At 40.5% G+C, this 17,450-nt stretch overlaps 1 protein-coding gene and 1 long non-coding RNA gene across 3 annotated transcripts in view; both read right to left on the bottom strand.

The window, feature by feature from the left end:
• LOC135164544 (uncharacterized protein) overlaps positions 1–17,450 on the bottom strand; it is a 312,614-nt gene that overhangs the window by 241,957 nt on the left and 53,207 nt on the right. The window lies entirely within an intron of this gene.
• LOC135169526 (uncharacterized) lies at positions 155–1,058 on the bottom strand. Its single transcript, XR_010300217.1, has 2 exons — positions 741–1,058; positions 155–378 (listed from the first exon to the last, which is right to left on the bottom strand). It is a non-coding gene; the product is annotated as an uncharacterized LOC135169526 (long non-coding RNA).

The following is a 17,450-nucleotide window of genomic DNA, read 5'->3' as shown; positions in this document are numbered from 1 at the left end:
AAGGTCTCGAATGACGAGGCAATCCTCTCGCTTCGTCGAGTCAGTAGTACGCTTGGCGCCACTGTATTTTTCAACCGAGAAATATAACGGTGGGCCCGTGGGGAGAAGGCATCCCAAGGATTTGTTCACGACTTATCTTAAGGGGTTACATGGGTTTCGTCGGGCAAAAAACGGCCTTTTTTCAATAATTTTTTTTGCATGTAAAAAATGAAATATTTAGATGAAACTTTTTATGATTTAAAAGATACATATTTAATAAACATTTTGTGAAATTTTCAAAAAAAAATATCAAGATGGCGGCCATTACGACGCCATTTCCGGCAGTCCCTCGGAAAAAAGGTGCCTCCGCGTTGTCAGCAGAACTTCTTTCAGGATTATCTGAAATGAACGGAAAAAATTCGTGTTTTAGTAAAGACAATAAACTAGGTATTGGACGAAGGAAAAAAAAAAAAAATGAAAATTCGATTTTTGGCAGACATTTTTATAAAAAAATGCAAATTTTGATGAAAATTTCTCGAAATTTTTCAATTTTTAAATAGTTGTAATTAAAAAAAAAAAAAATCCTTCGTTCAAGACCTTGTAAATAATATCTCGAAGACTTGTGTAAAATTTCATTAAGATCGGTTGAGTAGTTCGCGAGAAATCTTGACAACCGACTTTGAAAACATAGTTTTGAGAAAAACGCGTTCAAAGTTTTGGAGACAATAAGAGTGGGGAAAAAATTTTTTTTTTCAACTTACATTGAATCGTCGATTCCTGGGCCATAAAGTAGAGAACCTGCTGCAGCTGCAATGTCCAGGGCATCCTTTTGCTCCTGTCGATGACGAACTCTGGCTTATCTGGGCTCTAGACACTTTAAACGGCTCTAGACACTTTAAACGGCTCTAGACACTTTGAATTACCTGACCTGGAGCGTCCGTCTTTTCAGGGCTGTATCTCCGAAACTATTACTCGGATCAATTTGAAAATTTAGGACAATATTCTAGAGATGTTATAGAATTTAATTAGACAAAAAAAAAAAAATCGATTTTTTGAAACCGTGAAACCCATGTAACCCCTTAAATCAATCCTGTTATAACGCTTGTGTTGTCTTTTTTTTCGTGCCAGACCCCTGTTCGTGAGATATTTTCTCGAGATACTGAGGTGAGGTTTAGAATGAGGGGGGCATTTTTTCACGAATCTATCAGAATTAAATTGTTGCCAATTTGTAGTAATGAAATAATTGAAATTTCCAAGTGCTGCATTTTCCATGAAATAAATAAATAAAAAGCATAAATCAATCTATTTTCCATGAAATAAATAAATAAAAAGCATAAATCAATCTCATTCTCTTCTGAGTGTTTATACTTTAAATTGAGAAACATTTTTATGGGTTGGAATTCTGGAAAGTGTGAAGTATGGTGTTTAGGTTTGGTTTTAAGTATGCAGACAAAGTGGAATGAATAGGACTCTTTGGGAGCATGTGACTAAAAGGTCCAGGGTGTTGTTTCCCTTTGTAAATCTAGTTAGTTTCTCTAAGGAATCGGTACAGAGCGGATGTGTCTTCCGAGGACAATTATTTCAGTTAAATAATAAAGTAGAAAATTAGTTACAGAATTATTATTCCCAATAATCCATTTCCAATACCAATTTACTTTGAAGTTCTTGGAATATATCACTCTATTAGTAACAATTAGGTTGTGAGATTATGCGTTCAATAACATAAACAATGGCTCCATGAAGAGGAAAAACTGTGATTACATTCATTTTAGTTTTCAAAGCAAGTTAATAGATAATCTTTCCTCGCTCAAATCACATTAAATCTGGGTTTTATCAAAATTACTCTTAAGTGGTCTGGACTGAGAGAAAATTCTCATGATGCAGGCCTCATTTAATTGAGAGGAATAAATTATTTTCAATGATTTAATTCGCGAAATGTTTACGTTCCACGAAACTCAAATAAATTATCATTTGCCACAAAGTCGTAAAAACAACAAATTCATGGAAACGAAATATTCTTCCATTCAATTTAAAAAATAACCACGATTTCATCTAAAAGACTTGTTTTTCATCAACACCATCGATGTAATTTAACCGAAATAAATCGCAGTTTAATTGTAATTTTTTCCTGATACTATCAAGCGTAAGTTTCTACAATTTAATGGTAACTCCACACTTTGAATTACTCAATCTCCACGGAGATCAGTTGATCGTTAGCCACAAATTAGATGAATAAACATGGACGTAATAAGACAGCTTTCCTTCATGTTATATTCACGAGGGTTCTTCCATCAACTGAACCCATTGAGGAAATCAAATTTCTTGACGGGCTCCGGAAATTGAACGTCTCGCATTCAGAATCTGATCGTCCAAAATCGGCTCTTGAAATGGCACCCGTGGGATTTTACTTTTCGCCCGACAACACTTTTCCCGGGTGATACTTTTTTTTTATGTACATTCCTTCCCCCGTTTTTTTTACTATGCCCTATCTCGTTTTTATTCGCTCCTAGATTTCCCTCGCTCTTGCACCATACCAAACCGAATCCCAAATGCGACAGGCCCCGGTGGGCGGTGGGGGGAGGCGGTTGAAGAAGTGGTGTCGGTAGGTGGAGGTGGGACAGAGGAAAATGTGAAAAAAAAAAATCCAATTTGATGCCGCAGCTTATAGCCCGGTCACGCGAAAGCCTCGGGGCTGTTTTTCCGGAGTGCACTGGTAAATAACCACGACGACGGATTTAGGAAATTTCATTTTCGGCCGCCATCCGGTTACTGTTAGCCCGATCAAGCATTTCAAGCGATTCAATATTGATTCGTGAAAAATAAAATTGTTTATCTACCGGAAATTGAACCATTTTATTTATCCATGTACGTATTCCATTTATTTTTATCAATCGCATTTCAATATTTATTCAAGTTTTTAAACATCACATCATGCTGATTGATCTTTTGAAGTTTGCAGTCGCGTGAAAAGCAAAGCTGTAAAAGCTCCCATTAATTGACAATTTTTGGTGGAGCCAGAGGGGAAATAAGAGTTGCAATGCCCTTGTATTTTTGTTAATACTCATCTACTTGAACATCGAATAAGTCAATTATTTCTCCTGAAAAATTATGAGCGCCTTGGAAAGCTCTTTAAATTGCCTTCAGCCTTCGTTGAATTTTTAATACTGTGAATTTAAGTTCAATAGCAAGTGAAAGCCTCTAGAAAATTTATTAATCGTCTTAAAAATTCTACCTGAAGACTTTCGGCTCTGGCGAACAGCTTCCCGCCCTTGAGGGAAAATAGTCACTTTCCTCTCGCTCTTCAGACAGCAAAATCCAAACTTTGCTTTGGAGTTCGTTAATTGTCGAACTACACAAAATTTTTGATTATCCAGATTTCAACGAATTAATTTTATTGATAGAATGCTTTGAAATTTTTAAAAGAATGTGCGGAAATTTTCCTGTACAAATTTGTAATATTATATCACGAAGGATAAATTTGTTTCCCCCACTAGTAATTCCATTCAAATACATGGTTTACACATTTACATGCTTCTCGTATAGTCCAATAATAATAATTGCCCATTTCACAGAAATTTTGAACAATCGACAATGGAGCTTGAATAAATAACGAAGTCAACAACGTTGTTCACCACTGTGGACCACTAAAAGGGAAAGAACAAACAAGTAATAAATGTTGTATTAATCATCAATATTTACTCAATATTTTAAATATCGTCTCATGCAGATTGATCTTTTAGAGTTTCCAACAGTACACACCCCTCACTGTGTACCAACGTATATATCGATAAATTGGCAAAGTTATGGAATATTAAATGCTTCCAGCCGACTAAAATTCCCGAGGGTATTCCGGGCCATCAGTCAGGTAGGCAGGAGTTGAACGATGTAGTTTTGTTGGATAGCTCTAGGGGGCAGCTGCAAGAACGAAAGTAAACTTGTGGCGTCGTTGCCTAAAGTATAGGCTTCTATATCAATAATAATGAGATTTTCTACATCTTCGAGTTTTAGGGTGATTTATGATCATCAAAGAGTCCGGAGAATTTCCTTTTAACGGACAATCAATCAATAATATACGACTCCCTGTTATGACAAATACACTACGAATAAGCTCGTCCAGTTTGCTAATCACAATTATCCCGTTGCTTAAAAATTTAATTAATTTTCGTGTGATGATTGTTGAAGAGCTGTGGTGAGCTTGATGACGAAGGTGAAAAATATTCAAAGAGCCCAATGAAGAGATTTTTTATTGCTACATCCAATGGAGTTAAAATATTCTGGTTTTGTATGATCCACTGTAAAAAGAATTCTTGAACAGTTGACAGTTGATAAAGAATGAAAAACAAACAACTACTGTCAATAATGACATTGAACTCAATGCAATAACAGATTAGCTGAGTTTGTCTGTTATTTAAAAATTTGTATTGAAAATAGCAAAAACAATATGATTGTATTGGAGCCCTATATAAGTCTATATCACTACTATGAGGTCATTGTTTCCTCGAGAGACAGTGTGCGTGGTCTTACGTCGAAAACTCCAGTTTATGTTTATGGAATAATATAAAGACATCGTTGTTCATTGAAAGAAAGAAACGATGATGGCGATGCTTTGGTTTTTAAGATTTTGAAGTTCGTTTGTCAGTTCGTCGACTGCTCTCGAAGTGTGAACATATAATCATCCGAAATAAAACTGCTCTTACTTATATCGTTTATTTTTCATCATTAACCTGCCTTCCAATTATTAAAATCTAATAATTTGTGTCTCGGAATTGTGTGGAGAAAAAAAAAGTTATACGCAACGTAAGAGAGTATTTAGATTGCGGTAAGGGTTTCAGAAATTTTTTTAATCACCTAGTCATCCCAGACCATCATTGTGAGGTCATTTTTAAGGACCAGGGTGAACAGCTTTTCATTTTTTGTCACAGTTATGTTACATCGCTTTGATCCCATTATGATACGCTGCGATGATGGTCAAGACTTTTTGAAAAGAAGTTAGATCTCTCTGTTTAATCCGGTCGGGTTTTGAACTCGGAACCTTTCACACATGAGGCAATGACCTAACTCATTCAGCCAGTTCATCGGTCGGATACATAACATAAGAGTGAATCTAAATAAAAAAACGAATATTAAACTCAAGAGACAACATCAGTGTTCCAGATGGAAGAATGAAGGCAGGATAAAATGTTCTTTGAAATAAATATCCGATTTCTAACGATTTTAATTCTCTAATCCTTTACGCTGATTGAAGGGCCGCTAGAATTTTCCGCCAATCACGAATAATCGACAAATCTATTAAGTTTAACTGATGTGGTAATGCACCACTCCGCGTTATGACGAATATCCCAGAGAGAAGTACTTCTAGCTGGTGAGTCGCAATCATCCGAGTGGTAGAAAAGTCAATTAATTTTCATTTAATGAAAATTATTAACGCACGGCAATGAGCTTAATGATGACGGAGGTTAAAAGGATTCGAAGCATAGAATAACGAGTTCATACGAATGATAGGTGAAACAGGAAAAAGGGACTGGCGAAGGGATACAGAGCCCGCAGGAAGCTGCATACAAATCGCGTCGCTAATTAGTTTGCCAATTGATTATATGAGGGATATTCGTTCCGCATCTCTGCCCTGTATGCGGGTTTATATGATCAAGGCCATACATTCTCGTAGTTACGAACAGAGTGTGGGTGTATTTGTAAATATACATGTAGAACTGGTTAACCGGCACATTTGCCATTTAATCAATTGCAAATTGTTAAATTTCATTAGTGACACTGCAGAAATTTTCCCATGTTGAGTGTAATTTTATTTTCTCCCAAATTTACAGATAGAAACTGCTCGTGTATCGTGTAGTTAGTTCTGCAATATAGAACAGCTTTCTAGCCTTTGAAACATTTCTGTTAGGGTTACCCCAGGAGAAGAGCCAGGTGCAAGCTTCGTTAGCATTTCACGAAGGGACGGCAATGGGCGTGCTTGTACTTCAATACTATACTGGGCTCTATACACGCCGCAGGCCATAGAGAATGTGTAGACGAGAACATTCTGGCTTTGTTTGTATTACTTGGGGGGGTGGAGGGGAGGGAGGGAAAAAAAATGAAACAATGAAAATGTGAGAGAAGGAGCGGAAAATAGAGTGAAAGGGAGATTGTATGTGAGTATGGGCGGGGAAAAAATAGACATTTATCTTGGTGAACCAGCTAACTGGTGAGAAACAGGGGGAATGGACATTTAGGTGCTGAGGATAATATATAAGTCTCGTTGGAATGCAGAAGATACAAAGTAGAGTGACTTTAACAACCGGCCTTCTCTTCATTGTTCCTTACGGTTTTGTTTGTCCTCCACTGCTAAAGAAATTCATTTACTTTTGTGCAATATCGCAGGGTAAACTTTTTTGCTTTGCAAGAAATGAAACGGAGAGAATTTTAGAGGATAAATTGAAATTTTAAGGGTGTGAAAATTAGGTTTTGATATCAGGCCCCTAAATCAATCAATAATGTAACCTATGTAACAGAAAAAACGTTTGAATGAAGTATATTTTAAACTTGATCTTAGTTTTTAAAGAAAAAGTTGAGAGAAAATATCCGTAAAACTGGAGTTGGATAAAACTAAATAGATATTTATCTCTCCGAATTCACTAACTATTGCGAGGGAGCGGAATAGAAATTTTAGCTCCTCGAATGAAGAAGAAAAAAAAACTAGTGTCAAACTGTGGAAGCCCTGCGCCCTGCAAAGTGCCCTGTCTTTATTATTCCATCGAAATAAAACGCTTTATACTGGAAAGCTCCTTCGGCAGTTCCATCGCAATTCTCTCCACCTCCCCCTATTCACATCCGCTTCCTCTATTTTTCTTTATTACAAGCATCATACGGCACCGAGTTAATCGTCCGTGCCTGACGCTCATACCCCTCCCCATGAACTTCTTTTTATTAGCTCATCGAGAAAACTTTGGTCTCTCCGAAGGTAATTAACGTGACACATTGAATGGAATAATTTAATAAACCGTGAGTTAAAAATATTCTCTCTCCCAGCGTAGTCGCTGATAAAAAGTAGCTTGAAAATAAAATGCCAGGATGAAGAGACTCCCCTAACTCGCGAAAAGTCAAGGAGTGCAAAGTATTACTATCGAGTCCAGCCGGTGCACCCCCCAGACAACTCTCCCCCTCACCAGGTTCATTCTGAGGGCTCGAGTTACCTATCTTCGCGATCGAGTCTCCAAGGACTATATCACCAACAGTCCGACAACTCACCGACATCATCCCCAGCATCACTGGAAGCAAACTCTCCCCTTTCCCACCCCCTTTGAATACCTGTTGGGGGCTCGGCTTCTTGTACACATGCAACAACTCCACACAAACGCACATCTACAACTTCACTCCTAAGAAGTTGAAATGTTGTTTTCACAATGGGTTATCTCAACTTTTAGTGGCTTCAGCTTTGTTCTACTTTTCGTCATTGTTGAGAGCCGCAGAGTAAAGAAGAGAAGAAAAAAAAAGTGGTGAGACCCGGGATGGAACAGCGGGACAAAGAATTGACAAAGAAATAGCATATTTATGCGAAGGTGAAAAAGACATGAGGAGAGACAACATTTTTGTATCCCCTTTCCATGGACAAGTGGAAAATGTTGTCGTGAAAACTCGACCTTGCCTCACTCCAGTCCAACAACTATTGCTATTCCAACCACGATTGGGGCTATCTGTTTATTCCGAAACAAGCGTATATCCGAGTCGACGACCGTCTACATCTCTTACTCCGTTTCCGTTCTTTTATAAAATTGATCGTGTCGACGAAACACCTAAGGGACACGTACGAGATCGGAGAGGGAAAAGGAGGAACACACTAAACCCATTCCCTCTCCTATCCAGGGGAGATGCCCCTCTCCGCTCCAAGGCACCTTCTGCCACTGTGGATATGCTATACTCCTCTACTTTGACACTCGACCAAGTACCTCTGGGTTTCCTTCGTGAAAATTCCACGTTCGTATCTCGATATATATATGTATACATATATACGTAACCACTCGTCCAATACAGCACGCAATAACGATCCAAACCTATTCCACTTTTCTCTTTGTGAAAACAAATTTGGAATTTCGAGTCTGATGAATGTGTAATCGAGTGGAACAATTGTCTTTCTGTTGATATTTTTAAACGCCTCGGGGGGTTGGGTGTCCTACATTGAAGAAAGTCTCTTCTATTCAACCCTTATAGATTGTATGCAGGAGATAATTCGTGGAATTGATGATTTTATGTGGATCGCAATTGTACAATTTCAATTTTTGTCTCACGGTGTACACCAACAGTAATTATTAATCCCATTTTCATTCGAGTTATGTTATTACCAAGTTAATTATCAAGTTAATTATGAAATGAGTTCATATTGTTGTTATATTACCAGGGAAATTTGGAAAAATTTCGTCATGTGAAACAATTGGCAATGTAATTTTCATTAAACTGCAAAAGCTGTAAATGAATAAAATGAAAGTAATTTAATTTATTTAATCTTATTGAATTAAAATTTCTTTGATTGCCCGTCATTGTCGACGACTAAATCCCTTCAAACCACCAAAAGCCTTCCAACATGAGTAGAACATCCACTTTTCAGTCAGGCACGACTATTTCCCCTCTTTGTCTACATAAGCTCAACTTATTGAAGCACTCGTTATGCAGTGCATGTGCACATTGACGTTGTAACAATCTGTGCTATCATAAATAGCCATGGTACCGTGATTTCAGGCCATAAAATAAAATAAAATCACCGCACCCATCCTGATGAACAATGAGGGTAGAGGGATAGTCAGACGAGGCTCGTGTGGCTGTTACCCGTCATGTCCACCAATTAAAGCGGCTATGACCTAAATGTATACGGCTTGTATACAACCATCATGCATATACAACGGCTCTGGTCTATTTCTACTCGCATTTCTCGTATTATGAGAGAATTTCCATTCACCTTCAAATGAATACACATGAAAAAAAAAACCACATACGAAATTCAAACTATTGGTACAATTTAAATGTAGCGAGATGTAAAATTTGAAACTGAATCCCTCCCGTACCTCCACCATATTCGGTATTTTTAATTGATACAGAAATAGAATACTTCCAATAACAAATACAAGTGAAAAAAAAATACATCACAATGAGAGAAAAAACCGTTAAATTAATATCCTCGCTGGTACTATAATTGGATATTGTCTGGTCGAGTTAGAGTTTTAATTTTCGTGGATTGAGTCTCTCTGCATTGGGCCACTCACTCACACACATGCATACACACGTACACACTTATTCTCATGTAATGGCTTGAATTCGCAAAATGGGATTCGGTGGAAAGCAAATTTTCAGGGGGGAGGAGTAGAGAATGAGGTGGAAAATACTGGTGGACAACGGAAGAGAAAAGAGGGGTTGAAGCATGTATGGTGGCGGTTGGTCTGACCATACGTGCCAGTGCTGTGGGACTGGTTATGTGGGTACAGTAGAAATACATAGGGAAAAGGTGCAGAGGTAACGAAACGCGAGGGGTGGACGGGACTTCACTAAAATATGCTGACTTTTACAGGCGCACAAGTCGCGGCTGTAAAACGAAGAGCACAAGGGAACTGGCGATGGGGTGCGGGAGGGGGGGGGGGGAGAGAGAGAGAGAGGGTGAAATTGGGGACAGGGTTTGTGAGAGAGTGAGGCTCGACAATAGTCCATGTCCTTGCTGGTTGGTCCTGGAGAGCCTTGACCACAAAGGCTGATGTGGTCGGCTCTCGATTTTGCACTCAGCAGACGTGCACACCTAGTCTGGCCTTCTCCGCAATTAACTACTTTTTTTTTTAATTCATGGGCTAACGCGGTATAACTGGAACCTCGCACCTCCATTGTTGTGTATGGAGACCCCTCCCTCCTCTGCCCCTTGCGCTCCCTTTGGTATGACAGTTTCCACGGTGATGACAAGCTTTCAGGGCGCGGGATGTGCACTTGGTAAATTACGGACAGGGGAAGGGTTTAAAATTCGCTGAAAGAATATGAAATCAAAAGGGTTGGGCGAGGGGGTGGATGGGGGGGGGGTGGTGTATTGAGCGGTTATTAATCTTATGAGACTCTAATGACTAGAATGAGTCCAGTAGTAGTCGATAGCTTACCCAGAGATGGGGAAAAAGAAGTTCATTAAGGGATGGTTGTCTTAAAAATTCTGGAGTTTTGCTGAATTTTCACATATAATACCACGAGAGCTCCGAAATTATCGGATATTTCCCGATAGGTTCGTTGCAAACAAATGAACGTGTCAAGTTTTCCAGCGCTTCGCGCTCGTGATTTTTAAACTGGAAAACTTGATAAACTTATTTGTTTGTAGGGAACCTTGAGGGAAATATCAGATAATTTCGAAGTTCGAGTGGTATTCGGGGGATTATTTTTTCCATCCAAATCTTGGCCAATAGAATTGCACCATGAGACATAATTTTCAACGAATTGTCATCCAATCTGTCAGATACAATTGAGGGTTACTTCATCATTTGTTTTTTTTTTTTTTTATATAGGCAACATGCAGAATTTCCAGTGAAATTTCCAAGAATTTCCGCTGAAATAGCGTGGTGGTTATACAAAATAACGTTGAATGGTGCAATCCTATTGGTCAAGATTTGGATGGGAAAAATAATCAGTGAAATATGAATTTTCATGAAATTCCTATTATCCTCTGAATTATCCCCTGACATCAAATGCCCCTGCCATGGAGATTAATAGTCAATTGTCCTGGAAATTTCCTTTTTTTTGTTTTTGTGAGTGAACTGTTGGAGAATTTTTCTCGGGGTGGAACCACAAAACTCGTAATCCCTCCACATGGAAAGTGCAAAATAACTACACATAGCTCAGCGCCCCACCGAGGCATCCCACCAAAATGTTTCTACTGAGAAAAGCCAGAATCGTATACTGAACAGTAAAAGCGGAACATGAAAGCTCATGAAGTGACGAAACTCAGCGGGTGATCCAGTACCGACCAAAGTTGGCAAACTAATCGACGATTCTCTCTTCTACACTTACTGGAACACAGTCTGAAGGGGATAGGATGTGCACAGCGGGGGTGCACAGTTCGTCTAAAGGTGGGGTAGTGGGAGAGATGGTGTTGGCCCAGGGGCGAGATGCATGAATATTTGGCAGGCAGGGTCGACTGGTATACCTTGTACCAGTAACGCTTCGGTAACGGCCCAGATATGCAAATATATTCATTACGTCGTACCCGCCCCTCAACCTGAGGGTGGCAAAAACCTCGTCCCGCAGACCAACGTACTCATTCCACATTTCCCACCTTCCAATCCTCCCCTTTCGCTACACAATGCATTGAATGGCCGCTCACCCTGACCACTTGCTCAGCCCTGATCACTCTGCGGCTCAAATGCTAATTTTTCCGGACCTCGTATTCTCCTGTTCTCCACATCCCCATTGATACCTCTAATTCCAACAAAATCGCGGAGAATGAGAGGACATCGAGTCCGTGATACTCCTCACTATTAAATATTCTTTGAAAATTCTCCTACAGTTATACCTAAATTTTGAATTTGGTAAAGGTGAGTTCTAATTAAAAATTCAGGTTAGAAATGGAGAACCTGTGTTTATACGAAATTTTGTAGATGTCTTTCCTCCTATACTTATTCCCTTCTGATTGGGGAACTCAACTGCTTCGTCTGCATTTTTTTTCTGTCATTACAACTTAATTTGCAGTATTTTTTAATTTTGTACCAAAACCATTTTTTCTGAATTTGCACCACAATTAAATCTGTCAATTTAATCAATGATTGATTCGATTTCAGAGTTCATTGTTTTATCTAGATAGTTAAGAGACAACAAATTAATTTAAATTTGACGAAAAAAGCTCATAAAACCATGAGTTTTCAACCAAACTATCCTTTATAATTCCCAGAAATTTTCCAAGACTGCGACCGGAAATTTAATCGGAAAATTTCAAAGATTCAGTACAGAATTTACGATTGAAGTTAATGCACGTGATGCGTACTTCTCTACATCCGGCTCTTCACCCTGAGAATTAAAGTGAATTCACTCGCTCCCCTACCGTACATCTGCGTGAACCTCGAAATAGGGAATGAATCAGGGTCGATCTGCAGATAGGCTGAAGTGGTGAGAAGGCGGGAGATAGATACCAGGTCTAAAGCCAGTTTCATGAAAGTGAAGAAAGTCCAGAGGAACTTGGCCTGTGCCCACACCAGTGCCAAAGCTCGAAGCCCCCGAGTTTCCAAATTTCCGGATTTTACGGGGACGGACGCGAGGGACGCCAAGTTTCCTGGCGCTCAACTTTTTGGCGAGTGGTGAGGGTGAGACCAGCTGAAGCCTGCATTTGGCCTCAGCCTTTGGATGGTACTATCATGGTCGTTGGCTTCTTCAACCCCATCTCAACCAGTATTTCCTCCAGTGCGTTGAAATACCCAGTGGTATTTCTCATCTCCTCTGTTACCCTCACTCTGTGCTTTCATCGTATGGGTAATGCTCACTTTCACCTTCTATAAGGCACCAGGAGAGCCAGGGATGTACGTTGAGCACAAAACACTGACGTGATATTTTCCCCACCACTCTCTTGGGGTGTTAACGGTCTATTCCGACTTGGGTTTATGGCAAACTGCTTGAAACTCCGTCGTGAGTGACCCGTGAAAGCTTTTCCACCCCCGCTGTCTGCGGGGGGGCGCCTCCTCGGGGCCAGTGTGCAGTTCAAAGCCGAGCTTTTCCTTTGAATTACGGAAGATGTTATGAAATAGCCGGGATAAAAAAAAATGTGGAGTGAAGGGAGGGGGAGGGGTAGAAAGCAGGTGGGATCAAAGTCGCTGTGCTGTCGGAAAAAGCGCAGAAAAAGAAGAATTAACAGATGGCAAAAAAATGAAAAAAAAATGCAAGAAGACCGAATGGAGGGGCGGAGATATTTAAATGTAAAAACCAAAACAAAAGTGGAAAAACGTAAAACTGAGGGAGAGAAATTAATGGGAATGAAACAGCATCGCGTAGAAAATTGTAGCGTCCGCACCAAGGAGGAATTAACCGCTTATTCTCCTTCTCTCTTGCTCATTCCATTCAGCATTTGCATCGAGCGTATACACCGAAATAGGACTGTAGGAAATTCTCATTCGCACAGACTGTATATGGACTGTATCTCGGTTTCTTTCCGCCCGAAGCCGGTCTCTGTGTACCTGGCATCAGCGAGAATAGAAGAGTGCTTGTGAACTTGCTTGCCAAAGAGAATGAGAGGTACGGGCGTTGTCACATGTACCAGCCTCCATTTCTCTATTTCTAAATGGTAAATGGGATATGGAAACGATGGGTTGAGAGTAAATGCGGAAATCTCTGATACCTATTTCACTGGGTACCTATCTCGGGGGCTCAGATTTTTTTTTTTAATTTTTTTTCTGTTTTTTTTTTTTTTCGGCATTATCTAAATCGGAATCTGGGAAATCAATGTCACATCTCATGTGGGTATGTCTCACTCCACTTTCAAAGCCTCGGCATATTCCTGCACTCTCGACGGTTAACTGGGGCTTCGATTCAAGTAGCATTGAGTCAAGTTTGAAATGGGAATCGAACTCTTCCGCATACAGAGACCCTTCCGTCCCTGGTGGCACGAAGAGTCAGAGTGCGAGTGCACTCGTGAGAAAGCAATGAAAATTGGAATGTCGAGCATGCCGAGTGATTATTGTCGACGGGTTTTGTCATGGCGGGAGGAAGAGAAATAGAATGAATGAGGAGTGAATGGGAAAAGGAGGGAGAATTGAGAATTGTGGGATGAAGGGTGGTGGGGCGCGTGCCTCTGTCGTTCGACGACTCTGATTATTCGCTGAATTTGTTCGCTAATTAGTGCCGTTTCGATGGTCTACTTTCCCAGTTTCTCCCGGGGGAGTTGGCATGTCGAAGGGGGATAAATAGTCAGGATTATGGGGAAATTCAATGCTAACTTTTGGGTTTTTAGGGCTATTGTTTCGAAACAAATGAAGTAATCATTTTCATTTGCTCGGAGAGGGGGTGAGTAGTAATCGTAGGGGGGAGGAGAGTAATTTAATTGTGATGAATTTAATGGGTATGTCAAAGGAGGTATTATTGATATTCTAGTTGAGGATTGGAGCTTGGTCCACTGTTGTAATCTCAAATTATAGGAGATAACTGAGAAGCATTGAAGATAATGATCTTGTAATGAGCTGTTACTCAACGCTGAAAGGAACGGCGATTAGTTTTACTTGAGTTATTGAAAAATTAAATGGTTTTAGAAAAATGTAATTCATAATCATCTCTTATCTATCTCCAAGTGTCCAACTATCTATTATAATATCACTTTGAATATCTTGCATTATTTTAAACCACGTGGTTTTCACCAATTTTACAAATACGATTGCAGTTGAAACTGAAAAAATTATAAATTATCTCCAAATAAAAATCGTCCTCAGAGAAATCTTGCAAAGCCATTAGTGAAGTTTACGTTTCGAATGTTTGTCAAAAATTAATTTTCAGATGGATTGAATAGGTCTTTGTACAATGAGTATTTCTTTTATTCTGGTGATTGCACTTGAGTGTGGAAAACATTTTTATGAGAGAAAATTCTAGGAAGTTTGGGGGTGATATGTGTAGTATCGCGAATAATTATGGGGAAATCCCCATAATAGAAATAATAATATAGATAGATGTTTTTCGTAAGATAGTCTAGAGCCATAAGTTATACGATAGTTTTAGCGTAGGTGGGGAAACCCCACAAATAGGCATAGATTGGTACAGGAATGAAAGCCTGTACCATAAATGCACTTAGAGGGTCTGTGGGTTTATGAGGCCCACAGATGTGCCAGATGGAGATCGGTGCTGCCAGCGTGGTCCAGGGATGTTAGGACCACGTGACATGATTAGGGCCCAGTCCAGGGTTGCAAAGAGGGACAGGGCCAGAGTCGTGTTTTAGCAACCGTAGACGATAGACGCTTTGTAGACGTTAGCCGTATTTTAGATAGACGAATGGTTAGAGGTTTTTGTGTAGTACATTAAGGAGTGAATATTGTGTGAAGAATAGCCGATAGTGAATTTAGTATTAGAATCGTTTGTACACTTTTCATTATAAATAAACTGTTTCATCTTTTAAAAAGTAACCCTACATATGTATGCTGTGTTTTCTTGAATGTATACAGAGGTGCATAAGTGGGACCATTGTTGATGAGAGACATCAGGTCCGGGGTGTTGTATCCCTTTAGTGTCTTTTAGTTGGTTCCTTTAAGGAAACGAAGCAGAGCGGTTGTGCCTTCCCAGCGTATAAAATAAAAGAATAAAACAGGATTCACACGTCTAATCATTTAATCATTATCCCACTTCCAATAGCCATTAATTCTTGCTCCTCTCCCCCAGACAACTGAAGCCCTTTCATCATCTAATTAAAAATGAAAACGTGATCTTCCCCCAATAACAAATTCAATATTTCCTGAAAATTATTACTCAAAGCATCCTTGTTATCACACGCAACCAATTCACACCCTCAACCGTTCACACCCAAACCCCCTTCAATCCTCCAATGTAATCCCCGCATGATCATGTATTCCCTACCCTCTGTATCGCTCACAATTCCTCTAGTCCAACTCACAGGCCGACTGTCAGCTCTCATCGGCGACGTCGCCAACGCAGACACCGTTAGACCGTCAGCAGTGGCTGGAATCGGGTGGAAGGTTTTATAACAACGGGCCACAGTACACAGGCCGTTTGGCCATTCGTGCAAACAGTTTTCGAAAGTTTAATCGGCACATCCGTCGACAGCGTGCAGTCACTATACCACACATGAGAAAGAAAGAGAATAGGCACACTCCGGTTGATGAAGAAGGGACAGACGAGAGTTTCAACAGAACGTTCAAAACCAACGAGTAAGAGATGAAATAGATAGAGAAACACTGGTATACATGTATGTGCCTACGTGTATATATATGTATGTATGTATGGAGAATGAGAGGAGGACCGAAAGGGAGAGAAAAGTTGTTATCCGCTTTTACACGGTAGGTGATAAGGCCGCGATTTGTTTCCAGCCTTCACCTTCGCCCTCGCCCTCTCCCCACACCACCAACTCCCTCCCCCCCGTTCATTCCATTACAATGTACAGATCTGAATGTATGTGCCTGCAATAGTGTGCCGCGGCAAATCACTTTGACCCACGGACGACTGGAGGAGAAACGTACGTCTGTTCTAAACTTTAATCCACCCCTATATCCGCCACGTTTTCGTCCCAACGCACGTGGTGTATGCCAGAGGTTCGGGATGTAGAGGGAGGGGGTGGGGGGATCTCACTAAGCCCTCTTCCCTCTCAAATTCTCACGTAATAATTTTTCGTCTCTCTTTGTTCCCATGTTTTTTACCCCATCCCTTCCCTCCCATCGCCGCCCACCCCCTGCCCCACACTCTGTTCTCCTTTTCGCCGTCCAACTCACCGCAGGAGAGTTAATAACGACGCGGACGACGCAGACGACTTTAGTCGACACGGCAGAGTTGGCTTATTGTGCTGTACCGCATGGCCCCACACCGAGCGATGATGAAAGTGAAGTAGCGGTAAAGCGTGGCGTGTTGAATAATCCGTTTGAAATTGGTGGAAATTAGCAATTAGCTCAGTGGCAATATACTCAGGGTAGGGTGAAAGGGGAGGGGAGAGATGGAAACTACTCATGGTTTATTGAATTGGTCATTTTGCACAGTGAAGTTTCAACAGATCCTGGTTGAATCCCTCAGTGGTGCAGGTCAGCGTTGGTTCAAACTGTTTAATTTATACATTGGGCAATGTTTGAGATCAACCCTTTACCCTACCATTGACGAAGTTATGAATGTGCGGGACGATGAGGGGTAAGAAGGGGGTGGGGAGGGGCGAGGTGAGGGGGAGAGTGATGTAAGAGGGGTGAAACGGAGGCAGGCACTTGGTGCTGGATAATTTTGGCCCTTAACCCATCGTGGCCCCACGCCCATTTCCTCAATCAACTGCGGGAGAGCTGGGAATCGATGCGATGCGCAAGGGAAGTGGCCAATTATCACTAACTGCCACACTCCATGCAAGATGTACTCACTGGGTCTTTCCAGTTTCTAGGGAAGTATATCGGGATATTCAGGCGCAATTGATAGAACCATTTCAACTGCTAAATGCTACTGCAGTTTTGGGGGGAATGCATCGGTTGGTAATGGAAGGGACATGACAGATTGGCCTTGAAGGGGGGGGGGTTCGGATTTTTTTTGTCTTTGGGGGTTCAGGGGAAAATGTGAGGGGACTGGTTTAAGGGAGATAGAAGGAATTATGAGGAAAAGGGTCAAAAAGTAGGGCCCAAGGAAAAATTACTTGGGATTTGGAATTCGAAAATTTGCCGGGTGGAAGAGGATTCACTGAATTATTTAATGATTGAATTAATTAGTGAGTAAGTTGAAATGGTGGTGAGGTATTGTATGTAAATATTGAATTGAGAGTGAAAAAAATTGGTATTGCTGGTCGTTAAACGGACAACCAGAAT

Source organism: Diachasmimorpha longicaudata, chromosome 1 (genome assembly GCF_034640455.1).
Source record: "Diachasmimorpha longicaudata isolate KC_UGA_2023 chromosome 1, iyDiaLong2, whole genome shotgun sequence".
Lineage (NCBI taxonomy): Eukaryota > Metazoa > Arthropoda > Insecta > Hymenoptera > Braconidae > Diachasmimorpha > Diachasmimorpha longicaudata.
Note: the sequence above shows the minus strand (reverse complement) of the source record. Positions and strands in the feature narration are given on the sequence as shown.